We start from the raw sequence: 25,584 nt of genomic DNA, 5'->3' as shown, positions 1-25,584 counted from the left end.
CAACCCTTGAAAGTGTGAAAGTCAGGTTGAAGAGACACTTACCTGTTTTTGCAAAACCCATGTGACTGTTGTGATCCCATTCTCTATAATATATAGTCAGATACAGTTTTAAACTGGAAGCAGAAATCTAGAGGGGGAGGGTTAATTGCCTTGAAGTGTTTTGAAAATCCTAATCAAAACCAGTCTGATTAGAAGCAGGCTGAACCAGTACTGTACTTGAAGCTGGGCATGTAAGAATTTCAAAAAGGCTTGTGAATGATGATAATTCTTCTCTTGTCTGCAAGAAATCTAAGTTCAGTGACCAGGGCTCGTTTGTTTGTTTGTTTGTTTGCCAGTGAGAAGTGAATAGTACAGCTGACTTTTAAAATCAAATGTCTGGTTTAGTTTCTTAACGATGGAACTTTTTTTTTTTTTTTTAATAAAGATAGAGGTGCATATGCTGCTCAAATAACCTCATTCCTATTGAGAGGACCCCTTTCTATTGGAAATTTGTGTTTTGCTTAAAAACTGAAAACAAGGAACTCTTGACTAATGATTTTAGAGACCCAGAAATTAAACATGTGTTATTAGATAAATACTAATAGGAAATTGGATTGTTATGTATTTTTTAAAAGGTTAACTTTTCTCTTTCCCAATCTGCCTTTCTCCCTGTTCTCACTCTAAAATGTTGTGTGTGCATTCCTTTCTGCTTTATGTTCTGATTTCACCCCTTATAAGGGTTTTTTTTTCAACTTGCAACCCCCCCTAATATTGGATTATTATGGAAAAAAGGTGCAGTATTTCAAGCATTGTGCCACGATAAAAGTAACAGGATAATGATTTTCTTTCTCAGTTCAGATATCAGAGGCCCAAGTATTGATTGCCTGTTTCTTTTGCCTCCTGTCCTCTGATGAAACTACACTTTTGACACAGAGTCACAATAAAATGTGCCCTTTTCAGTATGAGATCTCTGTAAATGTCATTCACACAGTCATTGTTTTCTAATTCTCCATGTTTTCATCCAACAAGCACAGAAGCCCTTCACTGAATTGGAGAGAAAGCAAGCAGTGTTTAGATTTAGAATTCACTGGAACAAATTTCATTATTTTGCTAAACCCATTTACATTCTAAAAATAGGACTCCTTTTCCACAGTGTGTATGAAATTACTATCATTAGAATTGACTGAATGATGTGGACTTTGATAACTAAAGGTTTCATAAAATGCTGTTGGGAATATTGATGTTGGATTTGGCAGGCAAAGAGCAGTTGTAAAACCAGTGTGAATATTAGCGTTTATGGATGTGAAGGACTGTTGGTGGCACAAACTGAACCCAGGCAGGAGACCCAGAGATAATGACTGGTTCCCCAACAAAGCTCTGCCAACTAGTCTTGCTTCTGGCCTGTGACACTCCTGCTGTCTCAGCTCCAGGTCTCTGATCCCAGCTGCCAGCCAATGATTTGTGATTTTGTTTAAGGATACATATCGGTGTTAGCCTAGCTGGAGGCCACCAAACTCATTTCACTTGTGCCCTGCACCAAATTTGATCCCAAAGGTGTCAAGCTGGAGTATTAACACAATGTGACACTTATCACCTTCCTCCTTCTTGCGAAATCAGTTTATCTAAAAATATCTCATACAAAAGACCTACAAACCCAAGCCATACACAAAGCATTCATGAATGTTGTGATAAATGTAACCAGCACACCTATGGCTTTTCAGGATGCTCCAGCGCTGTGACCCTCTGTTTCACATAATGTACCCTTTTTATTTATTTCCAATAGCTTTCCAATCAGTCAGCGCTGGCGTCCTTTTTCTAACCTCAGATCACGGTCTAATAATCCGTTTTGGTGCCCTTATTGGCCTCAAAGGTAGTTTGAGCTGTTAAAATCTTTTCTTTAACAAGTTTCCCTTTAGTAAGAGATGTTTCGAGGGACTCTGTCTCCTTCTTACCTTTACCTAACCTCTTCTAAACAGACACAAAATCATGAGTGAGACAGATCCTACGATATCATCTAATGTTGGCATTGAAGCTCATTTGGACATAGCACCACCTAACACTACTGAAAATTCCTGGTTGAATTAGATCAGAAGAGGACTCCTGGAGTCTATATCGAAGGCTGCCCACCGTTGTATTTTATGAAAGATTAAAATAGCCTGATATTATGAGGGTAGCATTCTTCCTACTGCTAGCTGATTTACTTGTCTTTTGGAGATGGAATATAGGAAAAATTATCAATATTTTATTTGCATTCTTTGTTTTGGTTCTATGGGTTCCAGTTCTCTAGCCCAGTTTTTGCTCCAGAGGGGTGAAGCTGGCGTTGGCTATTTTCACCTAACACTATTGCAGCTGATCCCATCTGAGAGCAGCCCTACTAGAAATCAATTTGGAAACTCCTTTTCCATGCATCTCTGCATCATCCTGTCTGGAGACAGTCACCAAAGAGACTCCCGATCGGGCAGGTCTCACTCTGTTGTTTCTTTTTACTTTCTTTCTTTTTTTTTCCCCTTCCACACTGGGATAGGCCCACGACCTTGAACATACAAGGTGAGCACTCTACTCCTGAACTACACTCTGCAGCCCTTTTTATTTTATTTTTTTTATTTTGAAACAGCATCTTGCTAAGTTGCTTAAGGCCTCACTAAATTGCTGAGGCTGACCTCAAACTTGCAATCCTTCTGCCTCAGCCTCCTGAGTAGCTGGGATTACAGGCATGTACTACCACACCTGGGTTCTTTTTGTTTCCTTTTCCACTGAGTATTCCTAGAATGGATGAAACCAAAATGAACTCCTAGAATGAAATGAAACTGAGGTAGGGAATCTGGAAGTGGTTTGTAGAGGCTATTAAGAAAAAAAAAATGAGATCAGTATGAAGAAGTCAATACCACACACCTCTCTCAAAGTTGTGCTGAAAAACACATCAGTGCTGAAATATTTCCAAAAAATAATAAAATATGAGATAAGAGGTTACCTGAGATATATTTTAGGAAACCCAGACCTCAGTTCTTTCTTATACCCACTCCTTTCCATTTTTAGTACATGAAATGCTGAAAATAGATTTTCTGTTTAATGTTTTAGAATTTTCAGAATTTTAATTTCTTAGATTTTAATCTACTACATGTAATATTTTCATGTCAACTACCTAGAATATATTTTATAGAATGTCTAATAAAAGAAAATATTCATTTTGCTAATGTGCATGAGGCCTGAGTTCAGTCCCCAGCACAGAAAAAAAGCAATGTTTTAAAAAAATTCATATATTTTAAAACTTGACATTTTACATGATATATATATGTACTTTTTGTTTGTCTTTTTAGAAAAAAGAACATTTGCAGTATTGAGTATGTTGTACAAAGTCCACGTAGGATCCAGAGTTCTTAAGAATTATCAGGGACTGGGGTTGTGGCTCAGTGGTAGAGCGTTCACCTAACTTGTATGAGGCACTGGATTCGATCCTCTGCACCACATAAAGAAAACTTAATAAACAAAATAAAGGTATTGTGTCCATCCACTACTAAAAATATTTATCAAAAAGAATTGTCAGAAAGTGTTATATGGGGCTGGGGATATAGCTCAGTTGGTAAAGTGCTTGCCTCCCATGCACAAGGCCCTGGGTTCAATCCCCAGCACCACAAAAAAAAAAAAAAAAAAAAAAGAAAGAAAGAAAGAAAGAAAGAAAGAAAGAAAGAAGGTGTCATATGTTATTTCTGTTTTATATCTGTTTTATAAGTAAGATGATACACAGTGGCTTATCATTTATGTTATCACATACTATATCAATGGGCTGTTGTCAAGAGTCTAAGTCCCCTCTTTGAAGTTTTGTCCATCCATTGTATTGCTTCCTATAACTCAAACAAAATCAAGTTGTTACTGGCACTGTTTCCTTCCGAGTACCTAAGCTGGACATATCAGAGGTCCCCCAACCACTAAGAGATTGCCAGAGTCCATACCGCCAAGAATAGCACAATGCCTGATGTGTTGCTAAGCTTCCCTCTGCAGGTTTCTGCTGTGGTAACGGCACCAGGCCCCCAGCTCAAAGCGAGGTGATTTCACAAAGGGGTTCCTGAGTCCTTATGGCATCATTCAGAAATGCACAGGTCAGAGATGAAATAGACAAAACCCTGTGCTGGGAGCCACGGGCTCAAGTGAGGAGGGACAGAGCTACCTAGGAGAGGTGGTCTTACCTTATGGGTCTCATCTTACACCGGGGAAGGGAAGAACTGCCTCAAATCAGACCAGGGAAATTTGGTGGAGCTGGGGCTGCCTCTATCTAAACCCTGATCTCATACTGCTTCCCTGTGGAGAAATCTCAGAACTGCAGCTTCTGTCTGGGCCCCTGCCTGTCATGCCCACCCAGTGTGGTCTCCGACCTGGGCTTGGTATCATCCAAGAGCAATAAAAACATGTCTGATGTTAAGAATGGAAAGGCCAGGAGAAAATGGGCATGGCCTGAATCCAGAGGCATATCCAGCTGCAGGCCGATCTGCTAGCCTTCGTCCTCCCTCTTCCCCTTCCCCTGTCACATACCTTTTTTAAAAGCCCAAAGCCTCTGTCTGCCCAACAGTGTTTCTTCAGCTCCAGTTTCGCAGATGCAACTTTCCAGCTTGCACCATTAAGAATTCCAAATAAATTAGTAAAATTGCCTATTATTTCCCTTAATATTTTTCACAAGAGCAAAAACACCATGTTCTGGCCAATACAGAGGTTCCCACATTCAACTTTATAATTGCTATCACAACTTCCTGCTTATCTACACCCACACTAGGGTAGTTTAGATACAGGCATTAACAAGAATACCCTTGCCCCCACTATTCTTCTTTGTGGCGCAGTAAGGCAATAATGCACATTTTAGATACAGATCTGTAGCTGACTATCAAGATATAAAAACATTATTGTAGGGACATGATGGTGTAAGTGTTCCATTTCCTCATTTCTCTACAATTTAGGAACCAAGAAAAAGCTCAGATTCTCTTAATTAAGAAAACAAACTAATGGAAAGCTGTAATAATTAAAGTTTGATGGTTTTTAGGGGAGGTGAAGTAACGGGCAATAAATCCTTTGAGTTGGTCAGTAGTATTTTCTGGTGAATATTTGGAATCAGAACGTATATAGGAAGTTGACATTCCACAGAGAACCTGTGAGCCTTTTCTTCCTGTCCTCTCCAGCTCTGTCAAGGCTCCAGGGCAAAAACTGTAAGTTGAAGAGGACAAGCCATCAGCAGAGGGTGACTTATGATGAGAAATGAAAATATTTGGATTAGCTACAATACCCAGCCAGTGATATTTACAAATTATTATTAAACTGCCATCCTCACATCAAACACTTTTTTTCTTTTATGAAATGCTAAGCTGTACTTTCAGTTTGTTTCAAACTGTCAGGACCATTATTTGATGTTCCTCTTTGTTTGTTTATCTTAATTAAGATGTTGAATCAATCATTTTTACTTTCTCTCTCCAAGAGCAGCAGCCGGCTCTGAGTCGGGATGAGGGCTGGCCACCCTTGAGTACTGTACAGGTGCTGAGCCACGTTTGTTCAGAGGGATCGAAAACACATATGTTCTCCAGGTTGTGTGGACAGATTGATAGATTTTTGATAAGAGGGAAAAAAGTCTTCCTCCATGGTGAGAAATGACATTTCTAGTCTAAAACAAGTAAACACGGTGGCAGATTTCATTTTCTGGCTTGGAAATGATTTCCCCCAATGACATCATGACTGCTCACCTGCGGGGTGGAAAACACTGAGGTGAGGTTGGAAGGAGGAGACAGAAAGTGGTGACTCAGATCAAGCATGAGCAGGAAATGAAAAGCCTTGAACCTCATCCTGTGAGTACGACCGTTGTTCTGGCCACTCTGTCTTTTCCATTCCTCGTGTGGCAGTTTGATCTCCAAGATGCTAAATCAATCTCCTGGAAGTATGGCAGCTCATGGTTGGAGAGATCCTCTCATATCCAAACTACTTAGAGTTCTTTGTATAGAGATACTTCTGCCCCGACAACTCTCTACAAGGACATTTGCAAGATTTTCTTAACAGTACAGCTTAATTTTGCTGAGATACCCACTCTTTTCCTACTCAGCCGTCTTTTTTGAGAAGCATTTCAGAATAGTCAGGGGTAGAAAAATAGTCAACTGGACACAGAACAGAATTGTACCCTGCATACCAACTGGCCTTTCCAGAGATGAAACCTGTGACCTTGGTCTCATTAGCACAGTGACCTATCCAACTGAGCTTATTGGCCATACCACTTAATCAACTGGACAAATGAGAAATACAAAGAAAAGAAGTAAGTTTACTGAATGATTTAGGGATAGGATGGGAAATGAAGCAGTGTTTTACTTTTTAAAACTATCCTAGTCAGTGAAGCAGTCCAAACACAGCCACGGAGTTGAACAGATTTCTTGTATTTAAGATCCCATATTTATAGGACAGCATTGTTCTGGTTATATCCTAAGATCTGTCATTGGCACTGACATTATCTGGAGTATCACTTGGAGTCCTAGAGTTAGGGGAAAGTACAACCTTCCTTTGATGAGGATCTTTGTTTATGCCAATCAAAGCAGAGTTTGTATGTGAAATTGGTAACAGCATCTCTCCTAGTTGGCACTGTGAGCACCAGCAGCCAAGGCACAATGCTGTGATCTCATACATCGTCCTGCTCCTGACAGTATTATAGAAGGCGACTCCAGGGACTCAGGCAAGAAGGCTTGCATCCTAGCCCTTCCTTAGGCCAGAGTTGGACTTTCGAATCACATAATTCCAAGAGGAAACGTATCCTTTCAAAAGCAAAACCAACACTTCATTTATTTGAGGCCTTTGTTATGACTCTCAGGCCACAGATAACTACTTTCAACCAATTCTCACTCTTCATTAGTGGGAAACACTTTCCTCTAATCACCATGAATTACCCAGCACCTGGAATTAACCAGGCTTCTCTTCCCACACTCATTTGCTTCCTTTCCGGTGGGAAATTCTAGGTTCATAAGGTGACTGCCAATACATATTTAGCTGTGTGTTGGTGTGGGTGGAACTGCTAACTAGCCTCCTCTATCCATTCTCCCCTTCTTTCTCACTTTTAGAAGGGCTTGTGGTGGCCCTACTTCCTACCTTCCTGGCAACTAGATTCAACCATGTGACTTAAGTTCTAGCCAGTGGCCTATAGAAGCAATGTATTAACATCTAGGGTCACACACAAGTGTCCTTAAGCAGGTATAGGGTGGTTGATGCTTTCCATATTGTCCCTTTCCTTCTTCCTACTGACTGGCTCTGGAGCCAGCTTGAATCGTGAAGAAGAAATCATGCACTTTACAAAGATGGTGGAGATGAGACAGAATGAGCCCGAATCCCCCCATCCCCATCTGCCTCCTCCAGTCTCTTCACCCTTGGGAGAGAAATTGTCATCTGTTTTGTTAAGACTTCTGTTATTTGGAGTTTTCTATTACATTGGTCTAATACTGATAGATATACCATGAGGATAACCAAGGTCAAGCTACTGAGTAAGTAAGACAGAAAAGAGTCTAGAAGGGGATAGGGAAAGATACTACAGTAATGAAACAATAGCTAGTGGTTTCTTCAGTCATGTGAAAGTATGGAATAAGCCAGTTACAGGAGCATAGATGATGATTTCCCTGAAATATTTTAAATGGATGTTATGCCGAAGCCCTAACTTTCATAGATGGATTTTGTGTCTTCAAATCTCAATAATAGTAGTTCTGGGTAGTTTGTCAAAGTTGTGATGTGTAGGGTCCCTCACTTGGGGATCCCCTGGTCCCACCTCACCAAGGTCCACCAGCAAGCCATCATATTGACAAGGACCAAACATACAAATTCACTCTGAGGCTATGGCTCTCAGCCCTAGATGGGCATCGGAACCACCTCCAGAACGTCGAAAAAATAAGCATGCCCCAACCCCATCCCCAGATGATCCTGATTCAGGTGTCCACACTATTTAAAAGGTTGGCAGGCAATTCAGATGTGCAGTCAGTTAAGAACCACTGCTCTGGAGCTGGAGGTGTGGCTCAGTGGTAGAGGGCTTGTCTACCATGTACAAGCCCTGAGTTTGCTTCCCAGCACCACGACCACTAAATAGTGAACTCTGATTATCACCCTTATTTAAAAAAGAAAAAGAACCTCTACTCTAAGGTGTCGATGACTGATCATGGCTCAATTCGGTACTACCACCGTACACACCTCCTGGATGAGTCACTGCAACATGCTGCCACCAGTTATCTCTGCTCTGTGGTCTACTGCATGGTGCCTAGACAGCCAGAGTCTGTGCCTCCCTCTCCCAGTGATCAGTGATGTGCCCATTTTTACCACAGTGTGAATGAGAATGTCTCGCTGGTGTGCTGCCTCTCCCAGAGCATTCATGGTCAAGAGGGAATCACGGTTTCACCTAAGACAATGGGCTCCTAATGGTGGAATTTCAGGAATTAAGGAAGTCAGTTGAGAAGGTATTTGGGATGAGGGCCCCTTTTCCATTTCCCATTTAAGTGGCACCAAAAACAACAAAAACAAAACTACTGGGCCTGTTTCAGAAGGTGTTTTACTTCTAGGAGGAAAAAAAAGGACCTATCTCTTCATTTTCCTTCATCTGCTGTTTGGAATCTCCCTGAGTGTCCCATACTTTCTCTTGCCTGAGGAAAGTGGTGTCCTTCATCACTACTTCAGGCACAGATGAATGGCAGGACGGCACACATCACGAGAGAATGTCACACCATTCTGTCTTTTTGTACCTGGAATGTGATCTTAGAACACAGAGCAGAGGGTCATTTAGTAATCAATCCCCTATTACAGCACAGAACAGCGCAAGCTAATCAATATTTTCATACATCTGGCCATCTTTTAAAAACCTGGGGTAATTAAGATTCCATGATGTCTTAGGTAATCCTTAATATTTCACTGCCTTTTCTTTTTAACTGTGTAAGCACCTTCTTTTTACTTCTATTCTCCCCTTCCAGATTCCGTAAATACTTGCCTCATAGAGCTATTATAAAAATCAAATTAAATAAGAGGTTTGAAATTGCTCTAAAACCCTTAAAGGTCTATATCAATGTACAGTAATTTTCTGTAATAGAGATTATATTCTTTGTGTAGCAGTACTTCAAATCTGATGACAAGAGAAGGGAGAAAGATTGAGAAATGTGGAGAGATTAATGCAAAGAATTGGCATGAGAATTCCTTACTCGTCCACTTACTAACAGGGAGACTCGCGCAAGGTACTTTAATCTATTCATCAAGAGGAAGATGATCATTGTTCTTATTATAGAAAACTATTCTTAGTACAGAAGTAGTGGTGAGGATTAGCAAATCAAGGAGTATTCAGATATTTAAGATTTTTAAAATTCTGCCAAGAGAATCTGGAAGGGAGATGAAAAGGTGATCCCAAGACCACAGTGATGAGCTAGATGAGGAAACCTGCATCCAGGCACTGGCCCCTCAACTCCAATTATTAACACACTTCCTCTGCTGATAAAAGGAACAGCTTTTGCTTACGCCCATTGCCAAAACCCGTTGAATTGTCTAAGGAATTTTTTTTTGCTTTGACTTTTTGTTTCATTCCATTTTAACCAGCACAGATGAATTGCCCTGGAAATCAGGATTTGTAATGAGAGCATCCTCACACCTTTGTTGGTGTGAACCGTTCTCCAGGCAGAGAGATAAATGAAATCTAAACAGGAGAGTGGGCACAAAGTGCAGTCTCCACTAATTGTTTATTTTCTTTCCAAAGTGGCAAGAAGTTGTTGGAGTTTCATACTTCATTTTATATACAAATTGAGGTCCTGGGGGAAAGTATCCTTCATGTGAACAGCTCTCCCAGTTACAGGAGAAAACTGAGTAACAATAAAGCCCTCAGGGACATCATTTAATATTTCCAGCATTTCACATGAGCTCCTGACACTTGGGTCTTCAAGGGGAAAGCTGATTTATACCTTCAGTCGTTAGACAATGTAAAGGTGAGGTCAGGCATAGGCATCCTTCATCCCTTTCCCTGGTGCTCACAGGTCCCTTGGGCAAGGTGGAATCAAAGCATTTCAAATGGTAGAGGTCACAGGAGTGACACTGTAAGAAGTAAGAGAGCACAGCCTCCTTCCTCTGCCAGTGGGTCTGACACCCATATATCTTCATATTGCTGTTGTTTCCACTTGAAAAATTACATGCAGTTGGTTTTATTTTTCCTTCCCTTCCTATTCTTAAAACATGATTTCCACCCCCAATCCAAAGTGTAATTTATGTCAAGAATAATGATTATGTGTTTCTGATTATTTTTTAAAAGGTGAAACCTTTAACATAAATGCAGGACAACAGGTGTCTTGTTTTACGGCCCCACGCCTCTCCAGTCCTATAAATTAAGGCCATGTCTGTGCTCTCTCTGTTCTGATCCGAAGTTGTCCTTCTAGGACATGTAGGAACTCTGTGCTCTCTGGCACAACACCTCCCACGTGGGATGTTCCAAATAAATTTTCTTTGATTTGATTTGATCCACAGATGCGTTATCCAATTCTGGTCACTCAGTGATACCATCATATTCTCTAAGATGCAACCCAACTTTATACCCTGGGCATCTGGCCTCAAATTTTGTAATGGGATTCCATACCTTTTATTACTTGTGAAATAAAGTAGTTCTCCAGTGGAAAGAGACCTCCTGTTTTTGTGGGTCCCTTGCAATGTAGGAAGAGCCTAGGCAAATTAGACCTATGGTACAAAGTATGATATTAGAACTGCAAATGAGTCTTAAAATTGCATAAAGACTACAGATTATTACAGTAGTCCTAAAATGATATCTAATTCAAATAGGTCTTTGTGTGTATTAAACAAAATTGTTTCTCTTTATTCTACACTGATTTCTTCTTTCTTTTCTGAATTTCTTTGCTACGTACTAAGCTTAGGACTTTTCTATCATCTACCATTCAGAATGGACATCATCATGTAAGTATGGAGACATGTAGCTTTGCTATAAAATTGTTGTAAATCTACTTTTCCATTTGCTAATTACTTTTATTTTTATAAAAACATATAGGTGCACGGTTTAAAAAAAAAATCAAATAGTAACACAAGCTGCCACTTCCTCCCAAACTTGGAGTTCTGCTCTCCACAGGAGATCACTTTCAATTCTTGTTTCAATTCTTTTATCTATCCTAGTATGTACCTTCTATATTTCTAAGTAATATGACTATGCAGTTGTTTTTAATGTGTCAATTTCAGACTTCTGTTGATTTCCCATTATACAGAAGAAGAATTAACACTCCTATCCCTACCCAACCTTCACTTCTCCTCTTTATCTTCCCCCATGGGATTATATAATAATTTTTAGTTGATCAGTATTCAACACATACATTATTTTAACTATGTAAATATCATTTACTGTCACCTCTCATGATGTTGTATAATCGAACTTTGTCTTGCCTTTCCTGGAGTTGGCAAATGCCTTGACTTTTTCATGTGATTAGTTTTCCTAATCACCATTTCTAAATCTTCCCAAACTTTGTAGCAGAATTGTAAGATTCTTCTGATTACTGTTTTTCTCATGGTCAAACACATCAGCTGATCCATCAGTTCCATTATGTTCTTGAAGCATTTCTCTTTATCACTTTACTTTGTCCAGAGTCCCACCTTTGGGATCCATCCACGGTCACCTTTCTTAGTGGACTTTCTCATTTTAGTGGAGCTGATATTTTGGTGGCATCCTGAGAAAGGCTGCCTGGAAGTTCCAATTCTTGAGGCTTTCCATGTCTAATAACTTCTTTATTCTACCATTACAGTTGACTGGTAGTTTGGGTGTAAGGATGCTAGTGGAAATCATTTTGCCTCAGACTTTGGAAAGTTTGTCTTCATTAGCTTCCAGCATTGCTATGGAGAAGTTGGTTGCCATTCTGGTTCTTATTTCTTTGTATATGACCTACTTTTCCCCACGATGCAGAAACTTTCATGACCTTCTCCTTATCCATTGTGTTTTGAAATTTCACAGTGATATCTTCCTTCACCTGCTGGGTTTCTGCGGGATCCTTTCAATCAGAAGACATAGCTTTCATTTGAAAATTTTTAGTGTTTCTTTGATCATTTCCTTCCTTCTGTTTTCTACGTTCTAATTTTTTATCTTTTTGGGGGGGGGTCCTTTTTGTGCTTTTTTTTTCCCTATTAAATATTTACTAAATTTTATCTTCCAGTTCACCTGCTGGTTTTGTTTTTAATTTTGGCTGGCATATATTTAATTTTCAGCTATCTTTTTTTGTTCTCTGATTGCTCCTGGCTAAGCCTTCTTCGTCATGGTTACAATGTCTCTTCATCCCTCTAGAAATGTTAATGATGTTTTGTTGGTTTGCTTTTTTTTTTTTTTCCTATAAATTCTCTTTTCTGCTCTCTAAATTGGCTTAATTTCCCCAAGTTCTTTTTGTTTTGCTGTATGCTTTGGCCTTTATCTTTTATGTTGGACTTTCTGCAAATGTCGGTGATCCTTAGATGACTGCTCATATTTAAAAATTAAGGCACTAACTGGGTGTGGTGGTGCAAGCCTGTAATCCCAGTGACTAGGGAGGCTGAGGCAGGAGGACTGCAAGTTCAAGCCCAGCCTTGTTGACTTAGTGGAACCCTGTTTCAAAATTTAAAAATAAATCAAATAGAAAGGGTTGAGGATTTGGCTCAATGGTAGAATCCCCAGAACCGGTGTGGGATGGAGAGTGGAGAGTAAGCCCCTCAAAAGCAGATTGCCTATGTATCAAGATGGGATTTATCAACAGATAGGCTTTACTTAGAGTCTAAAGTTTAGAGTAATGGGGGCACTCAATCATTTTGCTTGGGGTCTCTTAAACATCAGTATCTGTAGATCTTTTCTCTGAAGGCATTCATTTTTTCCAGAGAAGGATCCATGGTTCTCCTAATAATGCCCTTATACATGACTAACAGGGTTCTTGGAGCCCAGCAGCAAAAGAAGACCAGAAGTCCCCATGTTCCATACATAGACTACAATTTAATTCACCTGTTCTCAGTATGGCTTCTCACTCTCCACTGAATTTGTGTCCCAAGATTTCATACCTTCCTGGTTTAATTGTCCTACAGAAATGAACACTCCCATCCCAGGATTGGAGAAGGATCGTTGCCATACGATGGGAGTAAAAGACTGACATGCTGGAGTCAGAAAACTTGATTCTCTTCTCATCTCCACAACAAATTGGTCACCTTACCTTGGATGAGTCCAGTTGGCTAACCTAGCCGGCTGGGTGTTAGTTTCTCCATCAGTGAAATGAGTGACTGGCTCGTTTGCTCTGTCCCTGCTGGAGAGCCCTGTAACTGCTCCATCTAAGACTTCTTCACTCGGGTGCCTTAAGGAGATGCTAAAATAAGTGATGAAATAACACTTGGAAAAATTCCCTTGATAAGTATTATTACCTTCTTGAATCATGCTACATTTTAGCAGTTAGTCTTATGGAAACCTTTTGGTCGTGTGGGATATGATCCTGAGTCAGTCTCTCCGGCCCCTCCTTTCACGTGCTTGACACAGTTTGGTCCATGATAGGCCCAGCAATTCCACGCAGGGGCTGGAGCTAAATGTCCCTGCAAGCCTCATGCAGGAGAATAGCCAGGTACCTGCCTCTTCTTTGGTCTTATCAAAAGTCAGATCCCATTTCAGAGCTGAACATTCTGGATGCCTTCCAGGCATAATGACTCCCATTTGTTTCTGTAACCATTCTTAGCAGAGTGGAGTTCCTAAAAACCATGAAATTTGGACTGAAAAATTCAGAATTAAAACATTCCTCATCTTGACTTTATAGTTTTGACTGCAGCAGTCTTCTTTAAGGGATGTGTTTATGTAGGAAAAAACAGAACTGAATTTGGAGTTTCAAAAAAAAAAAACTGAGTTGACACCTTAGTTCTTCTTCTTTGCTACTGTGTGAACCTCAGCTTCAGCTTCTGCAGGCCAGACTGGTGAGGCCTTTCTAACCACGTAAGAACCAAGGAGGTGCCCTACAAGAGGGCATTTTATAAAAACCAAGGTGCTACCCCCACATAAAGTATTATTATTATCATGTGACTGTTGTAACGCTGGTCAGGAAAGTCCAACTTTCATAGTGGCTCTCCTATCTGCTTTATAACTTCCAGGCAATTCCACAATTACAGTTGGCTTTCCAAAAAGACACTTTAGTTCTTTTTTTTTTTTTCCCCTCAAAAAACAAATGAATCCAGAAGCAATCTACCTTAGCCATCCAATATGTGCACCCTCTTTCATCCATGAACAACCTTAAGGTCATAAACTGGTATGCCCCTGTGACACAGAAAAATGTTAGAAGGAATGGTTTCCATCTCGGGCTTCTAAGGTGCTATCCCAAACAATAACAAGGGAAAAATTATTTGGCTAAACGCACCTGACATGCATTGGCATCCAATATGCCACCCTCTTCGCCAGGCATTATTACTTATATGCCCTCTTCCGAGAAGGGCTGCTCGGAAGAGCTACTCTGCTTTTGTCAGACATACATTTTAGGGACTTTAAATAAACTTATATAGCAATACCGAGCTGCATGTCTTCTAAACTTTGCTATTTCATCCGTCTATACCAAGTGCTGTGAAGCAAAATGAATGTGCCTTCAACTTTCTACAGTCCTGGAAAATGAACCAGTCCACTTAACAATAAATGGTGGTTGGTTCAAACACACATGACTGGTCTAGTGAAGAAGAAAAGAAAGTTGAGCTTAATGAAGTCCAGGGTCTGTGTCCCTGTGCACGGACAGGAAAGGACGAGTGTTTTATAACTGTTTATTGGAGTTAATGGTAATAAATTCCTCACTTGTGATGCATTAACTTTAATGTTTTCATTACTTGGTGATTTAGGTTTTCCCTTTTCACATTGTAAATCATGTTGTCCCAGTAGCAGAACAGGTCGAGTGCCTGCCGGAACGTTCATAATGTTCAGTGGGAAAAGAAATGTTCTCTTTCTCTCTCCCCGCATGGTCTGACAGAAGATGCTCTGCCTCATCCTGATTTTCTACTTCTAAATAAGAAATAAAGGTAGACAGACAGACAGATGCGTCCAACCATGGCATAGCAGACTGTGGCAGGACCTAGTTCAGACCCTAGGGAGGGATGGATCTCCATAGTAACTTTTCAAATGTATTTGGTACTGAAGTTTTTTCTCCTTCTTCTTTTTTTTTTTTTTTTCCTCCGTTTGCTGAGTGTGAGCCCTTAGTTAATGAGCTGTGCAAATAGATATTGAGATTTAGTGTTTTTATTTTGCAATTACAGACTTGGTGATTTGGTTGGAAACTTTTGGGTCTAGAAACATCACCCTCATTTTCCCCCCTCCTCTTTTTTTTTTTTTTTTTTTTTCTCCTTGCAAAGTTCAACTTACTTTAAACTTGCTTGAGTTTTGTCAGAGAAAACAGAAGAATCAAGAAGAATTTTTTTTAAATCTCATGTATGTAACTTCAAAAAGGAGATGATGGTTTTTGCCCCAAAGGCACCTTATCATAGCTGACATCATTTCTCTGTCTCAGAGCTGGTAGAGAAACACCCAGAGAGCTGGCTGGGAGTGAGGTTTGGTGGGTGAGTGACCCCTTTGTCCAGTAGATGATACATATCAGGTCAAAGCCACATTGCTAAGATCATTGCTTTCCCATCAAGTCTTCCTGATGGGGTGTGAGAGTTCTCATTAGATCACCCACCCTGAAATACCCCCAGAGAATCACAATAATTAGTTCCTGAGTCTTCTTTTTTATTTTCTGCTTTGTTCGCTTTAAAAGTTTTCTCGATGCAGCGCTCTGTTGATATCTGCATATCTTACTGGAGAGCCATGGAGGATAGAGACGGCTAAATTATCATCACTCCATTCCTCCTTGAAATCTTTTGCTTTGGAGAGTAAGGAAGACGGAGATCAGGAGAGTGAGACGGGTCCCCCGGGGTCGCTCTCTGGCATAAGCGCTCAGACTCACAGGGTGTTCGCATACAGCACGCAAACTCCCGTTCCTGTGGAGGTTCAAAGAGAAAATACCAGTTCTCAGGAAGGGAAATCCAAGGACCAACCTGGCCAAGTTCTCCACCACTCAGAGCTGATAACTCAGAAATTGCTATCAACAGCCATTTTCTGAAGAGTAATTGGTGATTCATTTGTTCAAATCTGACTTGGTCCTCTGCCCATATGGCTTCCTCTGAACACATCCTGTAATGCTTTCCTGAAGAGAGATAATATCCAAGGTGACGAAAACGGGTGTCCCAATCAGGCTGTGAAATTGGACTCAGAAACAGAGTTCTCTCTAGTTGAGATTTGTGGTGTTTTTTTCCTATTTTTCCCCCAAACCTCCTTGGCCCCACTTCCTGTCATTCTGAGGGCTGCTGTTCCTCCTGACATCTATACCCCCTCTTCCTTCTTCTTCTCTTGGCTAAATCCTTCCCCACCCACCTCTTTTTTTTAAACTTTTTTTATTTCACATAACCAGCCCTAAATTAAAGTAGTAAATATACAACAGAACAAAAAATGACTACCTGTGACTCGGGTGAAAATGATTTATCTAGCAAATATTCACCCCATATTGCCTTCTTAGACCACAAGTCCCATTAGGCTAGAAGTGGTTTCAGTTCAGTTTAACAAACATTTGTCGGGCACCTACTGTGTGTACCAGGCCCCTGGGGATAGAGAGACACAGGTATGCGAATAATGAATTGCACTCTGTGACAGGGACCAGATTTCCCACTGGCAGTTTTTCTTTCAGCTTCAAGAAATTAAATAATAAGAACCAAACTCCTTACTGTTTCCTGTAAGTATTTTAGAGAAGGATCCCTCTTAATCCCATATTGGTTCAACAACTAATTAAATAACAGCCCTGTCTTGTGATGTCTATTCACATGATCCAGTTCCTCCTCCATCTAATTTTTACTCTTCTTAATTAAACAGTTGACATACAAATCCTAGCACATCCCCATAGGCGTAGATTTTTTTATCACCTCCCTGACCCCCAGCTCCCTGATTTCTATCCAGGCACCAATGTTTGGTCCACTTAATTTCTTTCGTGATGTCATCTCTCTTCCTGTGAATGCAGGATCCAACAGAAGATTCAAGATGTTCACCCTCCTCCTTTCTGTCTTGTACCCCAGTCCACAGCTACATCCATTTTCCTAGGAATAGCCCCTTTTCTGTTTCCTTGTTCAAGACATCTGACAGCCTTATGGTCACTAAGGTCATATGTAAAACCCAGCAAGGAAGCAAGAGTAGAGTGTCGTGGAGAAGGATTGGGTACCCGGGAGTCTTCACGGACCTATAAAAATGGTCTGTAGAAAATGGTAGTAGAACACAAAAGGAGTATATAACTACATGGAGAAATCAGAGGAAAATTGAGAGAGGATGAGACATTGGAATGAGTCTCCCTACTTGGAAAATGAGGGTAGAGAAAGGAAATTCCAAACAGAAACAAGCATGAGCAAAGCCCCAGCTGTGTAAAGTGCATGACGCTCCGAAAAGCAGAGATTGTTACTTACTGTTGCTGGAGTACTGGGAGGTGAGGAGGCTGGGAAATGAAACTGGAAAATAGAGTGAGATCAAGCATTTTAAATTGTTTGTATGCTGGAGAGTTTCATCCTATTAGCAGTGGAGAATCAGCAAAAACTTTAAGCAAGAATGCAACATGACCAGATCTGTGGTTTAGAAAGATGATTTCTGGTCACTTTTTATTGGACAAGTAGAAGAAGAGCCAGTTAAAAAGTGATGCCAAGCTGGGCACATGCCTGTAATCCCAGTGATTTGGGAGGCTGAGACAGGAGGATTGCAAATTCAAAGCCAGCCTCAGCAACTCAGTGAGGCCCTAAGCAATTTAGTGAGACCCTGTCTCAAAATAAAACAAATAAACACAAAAAAATAAAAAAATAAAAAGGGCTGGGGAAGTGGTTTAGTGGTAAAGTGCCCCGGGTTCAATCCCCAGTACCACCCCCCCCCCAAAAAAAAAAGTGATGCCAAGATGGGTATGGTGTCTCACACCTGTAATCCCAGCAACTTGGGAGGCTAAGGCAGGAGGATAGAAAGTTTGAGGCCAACCTCAACAATTTAGCAAGACCGTGTCTCAAAATAAAACAAAAACACAAAAAAAGAACTGGGGATGTAACTCAGAGGTAGAGTATCCCTGGGGGTTGAATCCTGAGTAACACAAACACACACACACACACACACACACAAAGTGATACTAAACCCAGGCAAAGCTGGTTTTCTTTCCTTTTCTTCATAGTTTTTGTTTTTTTGTTTGTTTGCTTGTGCTTTCTTGGTAGTGCTAGGGATTGGACCCAGGGCATTGCACATTATAGGCAGGCACTCAACCATAAAGCTACACTCCCATGTCCACCCTCTCACAGTCCAGTGGCATAATAAACAGATTTGAAAACAATATTTTGGGCTGGGGATATAGCTCAGTTCATAGAGTGCTTGCCTGTCAAGCATAAGACCCTGGGTTCAATCCCCAGCACTGCAAAAAGAAAACAGTATTTCATCATCTTTTTTTTTTTAAACAAATCTCTTTAAGTTGCCCAATCTGGTCTCAAACTTGTAATCCTCCTGAGTCACAGGAAGCGCTACCATGGCTGGCTTATCATTTAAAAAATACATATATATGCCCTCGAGTGGCACATGCATAACAATGATCTGTTTCAGTATGCAGCCGGTGGGAGAAAGAGTTGATCCTGTAAGTTTGTAATAAGATAGTTTGGCATTTTTGAGTCTTTTCCTCCTCCTTTTTAGAATCACAAGGCCATTTGAAAGATTGCTGCCTCGATTTATATCAAGGTTCCCAATATGTTGCCACTTACTGTGGTTTAGCAGATAAAGAGTCTTGAGGTCATTGTGGTTCCATATTAAGGATGGATTCCTAGGATAAAAATAAAGCTGAGGGTACTGGGTCACAGGATAAGTGTTGTTATAAAAACAGAAGATACCAGAGGATTCCTGCGTTTAAACAGCATGTTCAGACAGCAGGAATTCTCAGCTTTTTTCCCACCATAGCATATGTCCAACTGACATTCATATACCTAATTCACTTCCATGAAACACACCCGGTTTTGAAAAAACACAATTTTTTCAAGGAAAAACAGCACTGAAGACATCCGTGATCGCCACAATTAAGATAGTACATCAGATTTGTTTAGATAGACTGCAGCATAAGTAAAGTAAGTTATAAGTTATTTTTAATGGACTTTTCCCCTTAAGAAAGCATAGCCTAGTGCAAATGAATGGCATTATTACAAACTTTAAATCCATTCTTACTCTAGAAATAAATTATTCAAAATCTCTGCCCTTCATCTAATCAGAATGTGTCATGATATCATGATTGAGAAGCCATAGATTATTCTATTGAGTTAGTCATTCCTCAAGATGAATACATACACCTGCAAGACGCCGTTGATCATTACCATCTATTTAAAAGCTGGCATTAGTGTGCTAAAGTCATCATAACTGGAGTTAGAAAGGCCTTGTTCTAGTATTTCCGCTTCTTATAATTAAAACCCCACTGAAAAGGAAGATGTGGGGGGCATCCCCTTGGAGCACAAGTCTTTTCTGTGCTGCCCCTTTTAGGAATGAGGTTCTTTATCCTCCATGAATAGGCACTGTTTCTGTGTATTGCATCGTGTCTTGTCATTATTGACATTATGGGTAGAACATTCTAGGAAAAAACCACAATTTGCACATTTGGCTTAATGATCTTTCTTTTTAAACCAACATCTCTTCCTCCAGGAGTAAATGAATCATGCCCAAGATTCCTGCATAAGCCTACACTGGAACAGGGTTTCTGTTTCCTCATATATAAGAAGATGTCTTACAAACCTAGGAGACCAAACAACAATTTTTGAGAGCTCCAGGTTGCTCCCTCTTATATCTTCCTAACGTGTGCACCGGTTTATTGTGCACTGAGACTTTCTTTCATTTCATTCTGTATATCTTGATCTCTTGGATTTCACACAGAACTGTCCTAGAAAGCAACCCCATGGATTAGCCAGTAAGTAGATTAATAGTTTTTAATAAAAGTAAATAAGAAATAGAGGACCTTAAAGTAATTTTTGGACATTGAATATTAAAATAACCATGCATTGTGTGTTTCTTCTTCCAAACATGGGGTTTCTTTTGGGAGAGAGAGAGAGGTAAACAGACTCTCTTTTCTCATCCACTTCTGGGTGGCCTCTAAGTTGCCCAGGTTGGCAACTTAGCTTAGCTCAGGGTGTGGGAGTATGGACTTTGCCAGCTGAGAAAGTCATGGAATTTCATTATTCTTTGTCCATTAGATGTAGATGACAATGACATAGGGCTATTGTGGAACTCCAGTGAGATGTTAGAATGTTCGATAAAATTCTAGTTAAAACCTATTAGGGTTTTTCTTTTTTTCTTTTAACTAAAATATGTTAGTTTTCAATTATTCTTTTCCTCCATTAACCTGGTTTTATTTTCTCTTGGCCTAGAACCTATGATGATTTTTCTTTATCCTCAGAATAACAAGATTTCCTCCACAAGTTTTTTTCATATATCATTTGGTCGTTTACTTAGATTAACTGATATTTTTAAAGATCTTGAAAAAAATTGCAGGAGCAACTTGAGTCCATCACAATCTCCTGAATGTTGTCTTCAGGGCTAGTTTGCTAATTACAATTATGTTGTTTCTACCATTTTGTGACATCCTACAGTCTAGCTCCTATTGCGCTTATCTCCCTAGCTTCTTATATCACCCCTTGCTGAAGGACTCACTTGGGTAGGTTCACTCCCTTCTTTTTATCTGTTGTTGAATTTTCTTCTCCATGAACAGTTCCATTCAGTAAGTTTAAAGCCATCTGAGTGTCTTCTATATCTTTAAGTCTTTTGAATCCTAAGTCTATTATTAGTAATGATTTAGAATTTTTCACCTTATATGTGTTTATCTAAATTCCTTCATAAGTGGAGCACAATGACAAAAAATACACTGAACAAGCGTCAACCCATGTGAATATGGAATAGAACCCTCGAAGCTAAGGAATTATGTAAGTCTGTACCGATGGACTAATAGAGGAAGTCATGGAAACCAACTTCCCTGTTAGTAACGGAGGATGCACAATTCTTGCCAGACACCACAAACAGGCTCTCATTTATTAACTGGTTCCTGAAAATTGAGAAAAAGGCAAAAAAGTAACCAAGGAAAACATAAGAGGCTAAGGAAAAGCAGTAATGAATGTATTAAAGAAGGTCACAGAGACCCAATGCAAAGGAGAGAAAGTTTAATGAATCAATTTGGGATTGACAGCCGTCAGAGAAGAGAAACTTATCCTGACCCCACCCTGCCTGTAATCCCCTCTTTACCTCTACACATTTGAGACCTGCAGACGGGCACACACCTGCGATCTGTGACTTGAATGGCAGAATGGAACTTGACTATTCCCAGTCTTCAATGCGATCTTTTCTCCAACTTCATCTACCCAACCCCCCAGGTTCTACGCATGGGTACTTTAATGAAGGAACCTACTTAACTTCACCCTGCCTGAAATTCAACTCTGGTAGCTATCGGTCTCTAAGCTTGGTTGAAACAATTGAAAAGAACTTGAATTGAAAGGAAGGAGATGATGGGAAAAGTCCACAATTGTGACAGGGGAAGAATTGAACAAAAGATGTTTTTAAAAATCATTGATTTTTCTCTTCAGATTGATTTAGCAGCTGCCTATAATGGAAGTGAGTGGACACCTGGTTTGTTCTGCAGGAGCTGCAGCCTTTCTGCAGTGGAAATTGTGTGGCCTCCTGTGCTATTAGCCTTTTGCTGTGGTGTTGCCAACTGATTTCTCCAATTCTCTTTTCTCAGTGGGCTAGAACGCAGCTGGTTAAATAGGCCGTGACTCACATAAGCTCCCATGTCTTTTTTATTGACTGCTTTATGGAAATGTATCACACTCCAAAGGATCCCTATTGTTGTTGCTGTGCATAGCTGACTGAAGAGTCATGTTTAGCGCTGAGGGATGGAATCCTATCCTGTCGTTTTTTATTGCAGAGTTGGGTGTGAGTGGGACGCAAGGGTTTAAAGGAATCTGAATGAAGAGAGAAAGATGTCTGAGAATTTCTTTTATCTTCATCTACCCTGGAAGTTGGGTGGCCATCACTTCTGGGTAACACACTTCTCTGTTGATCTTATCTTTATGGCCCACATCCTTCAGCTAAGTGAGTCTTTTCTTTATGTGGGTTATTCTGAGAGATTTAGTTAAGTGTAGTGGAAGAGAGAGATTATGACACTAACACAATTCTGGTTTGTGCTGATATAATGTGATACACCCTTAGGTTTATCCGAGAGGGTCATTTATTCCCAATAAATTGAAATCATTTCTAGTTTTTTATTATGGTGATAATATCTTTTTGCAAGTAATAAACAAAAAGCCTCTTTTTAAAATTATATACTTAAACATAAATGTTTTTGCCTAAAATAGCAACTTCTACAATTGTTTGTGGGTTCTTCCTATTTTTAGCATCATCCTGCAAAGCTTTTACATACTTTCTATTAAGTGGTCCGTAGCTCTGAGAAGATCTGTTTGTTTGCCAGTAGGTGTGGATTCCAGCATAGAAGACTCCTCCTGCTATCCCCCCCATGGTGTGGCCAGCCTGTGCTTCCTCAGGACCACCAGTCCTTGATCAGTAGACCCCTGAGCTGACACTGAAATAGGAGATAGCTCGAGGGTCACAATGGCTTCCCATCGTTGTGCGTGGATTTGTTGGATAGATCAGAAAGCTAATGAGATTGAGCTGAGTCAACTTGACATGGAGAACAACTCTGTCATTGTACTCACCACGGTGCCTACACAGTCAATGGAATAGAGACTGATTTTATTCCCTTGTCTATTTTTTATTTCATAGCCATTCTAAACATCGCCTATAATCCCATTTTTTCCACAGCCCATAAGGGAAACCAAGCAAGAGTGTTCATTCATACAAATTCCCTCTAATGAACTGAGTACGAGAACAATATACTGACTTACTAACTACGTACAAAAACACAGCATATTTTTTTTAAAAACCAATATTTCCAACTATATTACTCTTCAGAATCTTGTTGGTGAACCACCAAGTGAGAAAATTCAGCAACTCATTCAGTGCCCAATTTTAGCAAACTGAGTTTGACTGTAGGGGAGAGAAGATGGGCATGGAGCTGTCCCTCCTGTCCTAGAATTAGTGACTTGGAGTTCAAATATCTCTGCTGCATTATGCCTTTGTTTTCTTGGTGGTGACATTCTTGGGTTTCAGTTGGTGGGGAGAGAAAAGCCTCATGCTGATAATGTACTGAAAGTAAATGAAATTAAATAAGCGAAGCAGTGCTCATCACTACTTCCTCCCCCCTGGGTAATTCAATTCAAGCTCTCTCTCTGATGGCAACTCACAGGGGCTGTCTCTGTCACCCCGCTGGGGCCTGGAGTCTTAACATCTAAATAAAAGTTTCACTCAAGCATTTTTTATGCTCCTGCCAGCAGGATCAGTGAGCTGGTGTGGGCACATTAATGTAATATTCATACTCACAGACTCTCCCCGCACACGAGGCAATGTCTTCCCATTTTCATAATTATAGATGTTCCATAAAATGGCATTTAGATTTGCATTAAAAAAGGAGGTTTGAATTCTAATAGAACGTTTAACATGTCTTTTATGATTCAGATTCTTGGGCATCTTTAACAAGAAGCGGTGTCTCTAAGTTTAACAAGACCTTTTTAAGAGAAAAAAGGGAGGAAAAAACTTGTGAGAAGAGATGGAAACTCCAAGCTCAGGGGATCCTGTTTATCCTATCCCCTGAGTCTTTCATTTAAATGTTAGGCCTCAAGGAGCAATTTTTTGACAGCACTTCAGAAATTAGCTTTCCTTCCAAGGGTCTACTCTGTCATCCCGTCCTAGCCTCACCTGATGTCCCACCCCCAGTAGAATCTGCTATTTCTCGGAGCGTGTTTTCAGAGGGACATTAGAATTTTCAGTGGGGTAGGAGAAATGAAAGATTACTAGAAAAATGAACTTTCCTTTGCTATGGTTCATCTCATGCATGCACCCTGAGACCCATCTAGAAGGATTTACAGCAACCACAGCGTTTGCAAACTATAAAACACACAAATGAAAATAGTCTATGAATAAGGAAGTCGACAATAAGGACCCATTGGATAAAGGAGTCAGACACATAAGCATACTGAGAAAGAAAAACGTACTGATAAAGTTACTGATTATGTTTAAAACTATGCTTGAAACAGTCTAGAAGCAAAAAGTAATCTGAATTGCATTTTAAATTCTCTTCAAATGGCCGGGTGCAATGGGGCCCGCCTGTAATCCCAGCAACTCGGGAGGCTGAGGCAGGAGGATTGCAAGTTCGAGGCCAGTCTCAGTCCCTTAAACAACCTAGTGAGATCCTGTCTCAAATTAAAAATAAAAGAACTGGGGATGTGGCTCAGTGGTTAAGTGCCCCTGGGCTCAAACCCCAGTACCAAAAATAAATAGTCTTATAATGTTATTCTTTAAACACAAAGTAGGTAAAGCACTAAGAAGTGCCGCCCCCTTAGCCACCACTGAGTGAGTGTTCATCACTTTAGATGTTCAAAAACCAATTGTAAAGCATTTCACTCCAAAGTCTCAAGATAGCATGTACGTGACCCAATTAATGCATATGGTGATTGTGACTTACTTTCTTTTGTATTTGGCTTGCTTTATAATTTTTTAAAGAAGCAATTTGGATTAGAAAACTGAAAAAAAAAAAAAGTAAATATTAAGATTCTGCTAACCTACTTCCTTTCCTTTTTCTTATGTAGAACTGGACTGGGAGGGTAGCTCTATGGTAGAGCCCATGCTTTGATCCTTAGCCACAAAACAGAGAAAAGGAAGGAAAGGAGGGAGGAAAAGAGAGAGAGAGGGTTGGTTGTGTTTTTTAAATAATTTGTGGGGAGGCTTTCTTCTTTCATTTTATTTTTGAGGAATAAACTCTTCTCGAAATCTTTTTTTCCTCCCTTCTGTAGAATAAGGATAAACCCCGTGGAGGAAGATGGATTAGCATCTTGACTTCTCAATAAATTTGTACCTAAGGAGGCCAAGAAAGCCAAGAACGTCAGCAGCATACAATTCAAGGCTGTCGTCAGTTCCAGGGTCTTCTCTTTTGTTAAGACTTAGAAGACTCAGACTCTCCCATTCTTTGAAGAAACCAAGATTTGGCAGTTATTGCCAAGTTCACCTTGCATAGCCTTTCTTTGTGCAAACTTAATAAAATTTAGATTCACAAAGTGGCTTTCTGTTTGTTAAGAAAAAAATTAAAAGGAAGAAAGAAAAAGAAAAAAAGATGAATATATTCATTATCTCCTCTGAGGTGACTGCATTTATAGTGGAATCTATCACTCATCAAGTCTTCTCTGAGCTGATAACTATTCATTTGACTTTTGATTATCTCAATGTGGATTATCCAATTTGTAGCTTATATCCACAGCAAATTCTTAATTCCCCAGAGTCCTTTTCCTGCCAATCAGTACATATTTAAGCTACCTCCCCTTGCCACAAATTAATGTATGTTTAGATCATTTTAAGCAATATTAGCATTAGATATAATTAGAAAGAAAGAAAATTAGCTTTTTTTCCCAATCATATAGAAAATGTTTTATTTTGTGCTGTGTTTAGGCAATTGCCCTTTGTAC

The 25,584-nt window shown here is 40.0% G+C and overlaps 1 protein-coding gene across 1 annotated transcript in view; it reads left to right on the top strand.

Annotated features, from left to right (window-relative positions):
* The window catches only part of Skap1 (src kinase associated phosphoprotein 1), a 270,445-nt gene that overhangs the window by 195,647 nt on the left and 49,214 nt on the right, over window positions 1-25,584 (top strand). The window lies entirely within an intron of this gene.

The sequence above is a fragment of the Sciurus carolinensis genome, chromosome 3, assembly GCF_902686445.1.
Source record: "Sciurus carolinensis chromosome 3, mSciCar1.2, whole genome shotgun sequence".
NCBI lineage: Eukaryota > Metazoa > Chordata > Mammalia > Rodentia > Sciuridae > Sciurus > Sciurus carolinensis.
This window is presented reverse-complemented; position numbering and strand designations above follow the sequence as displayed.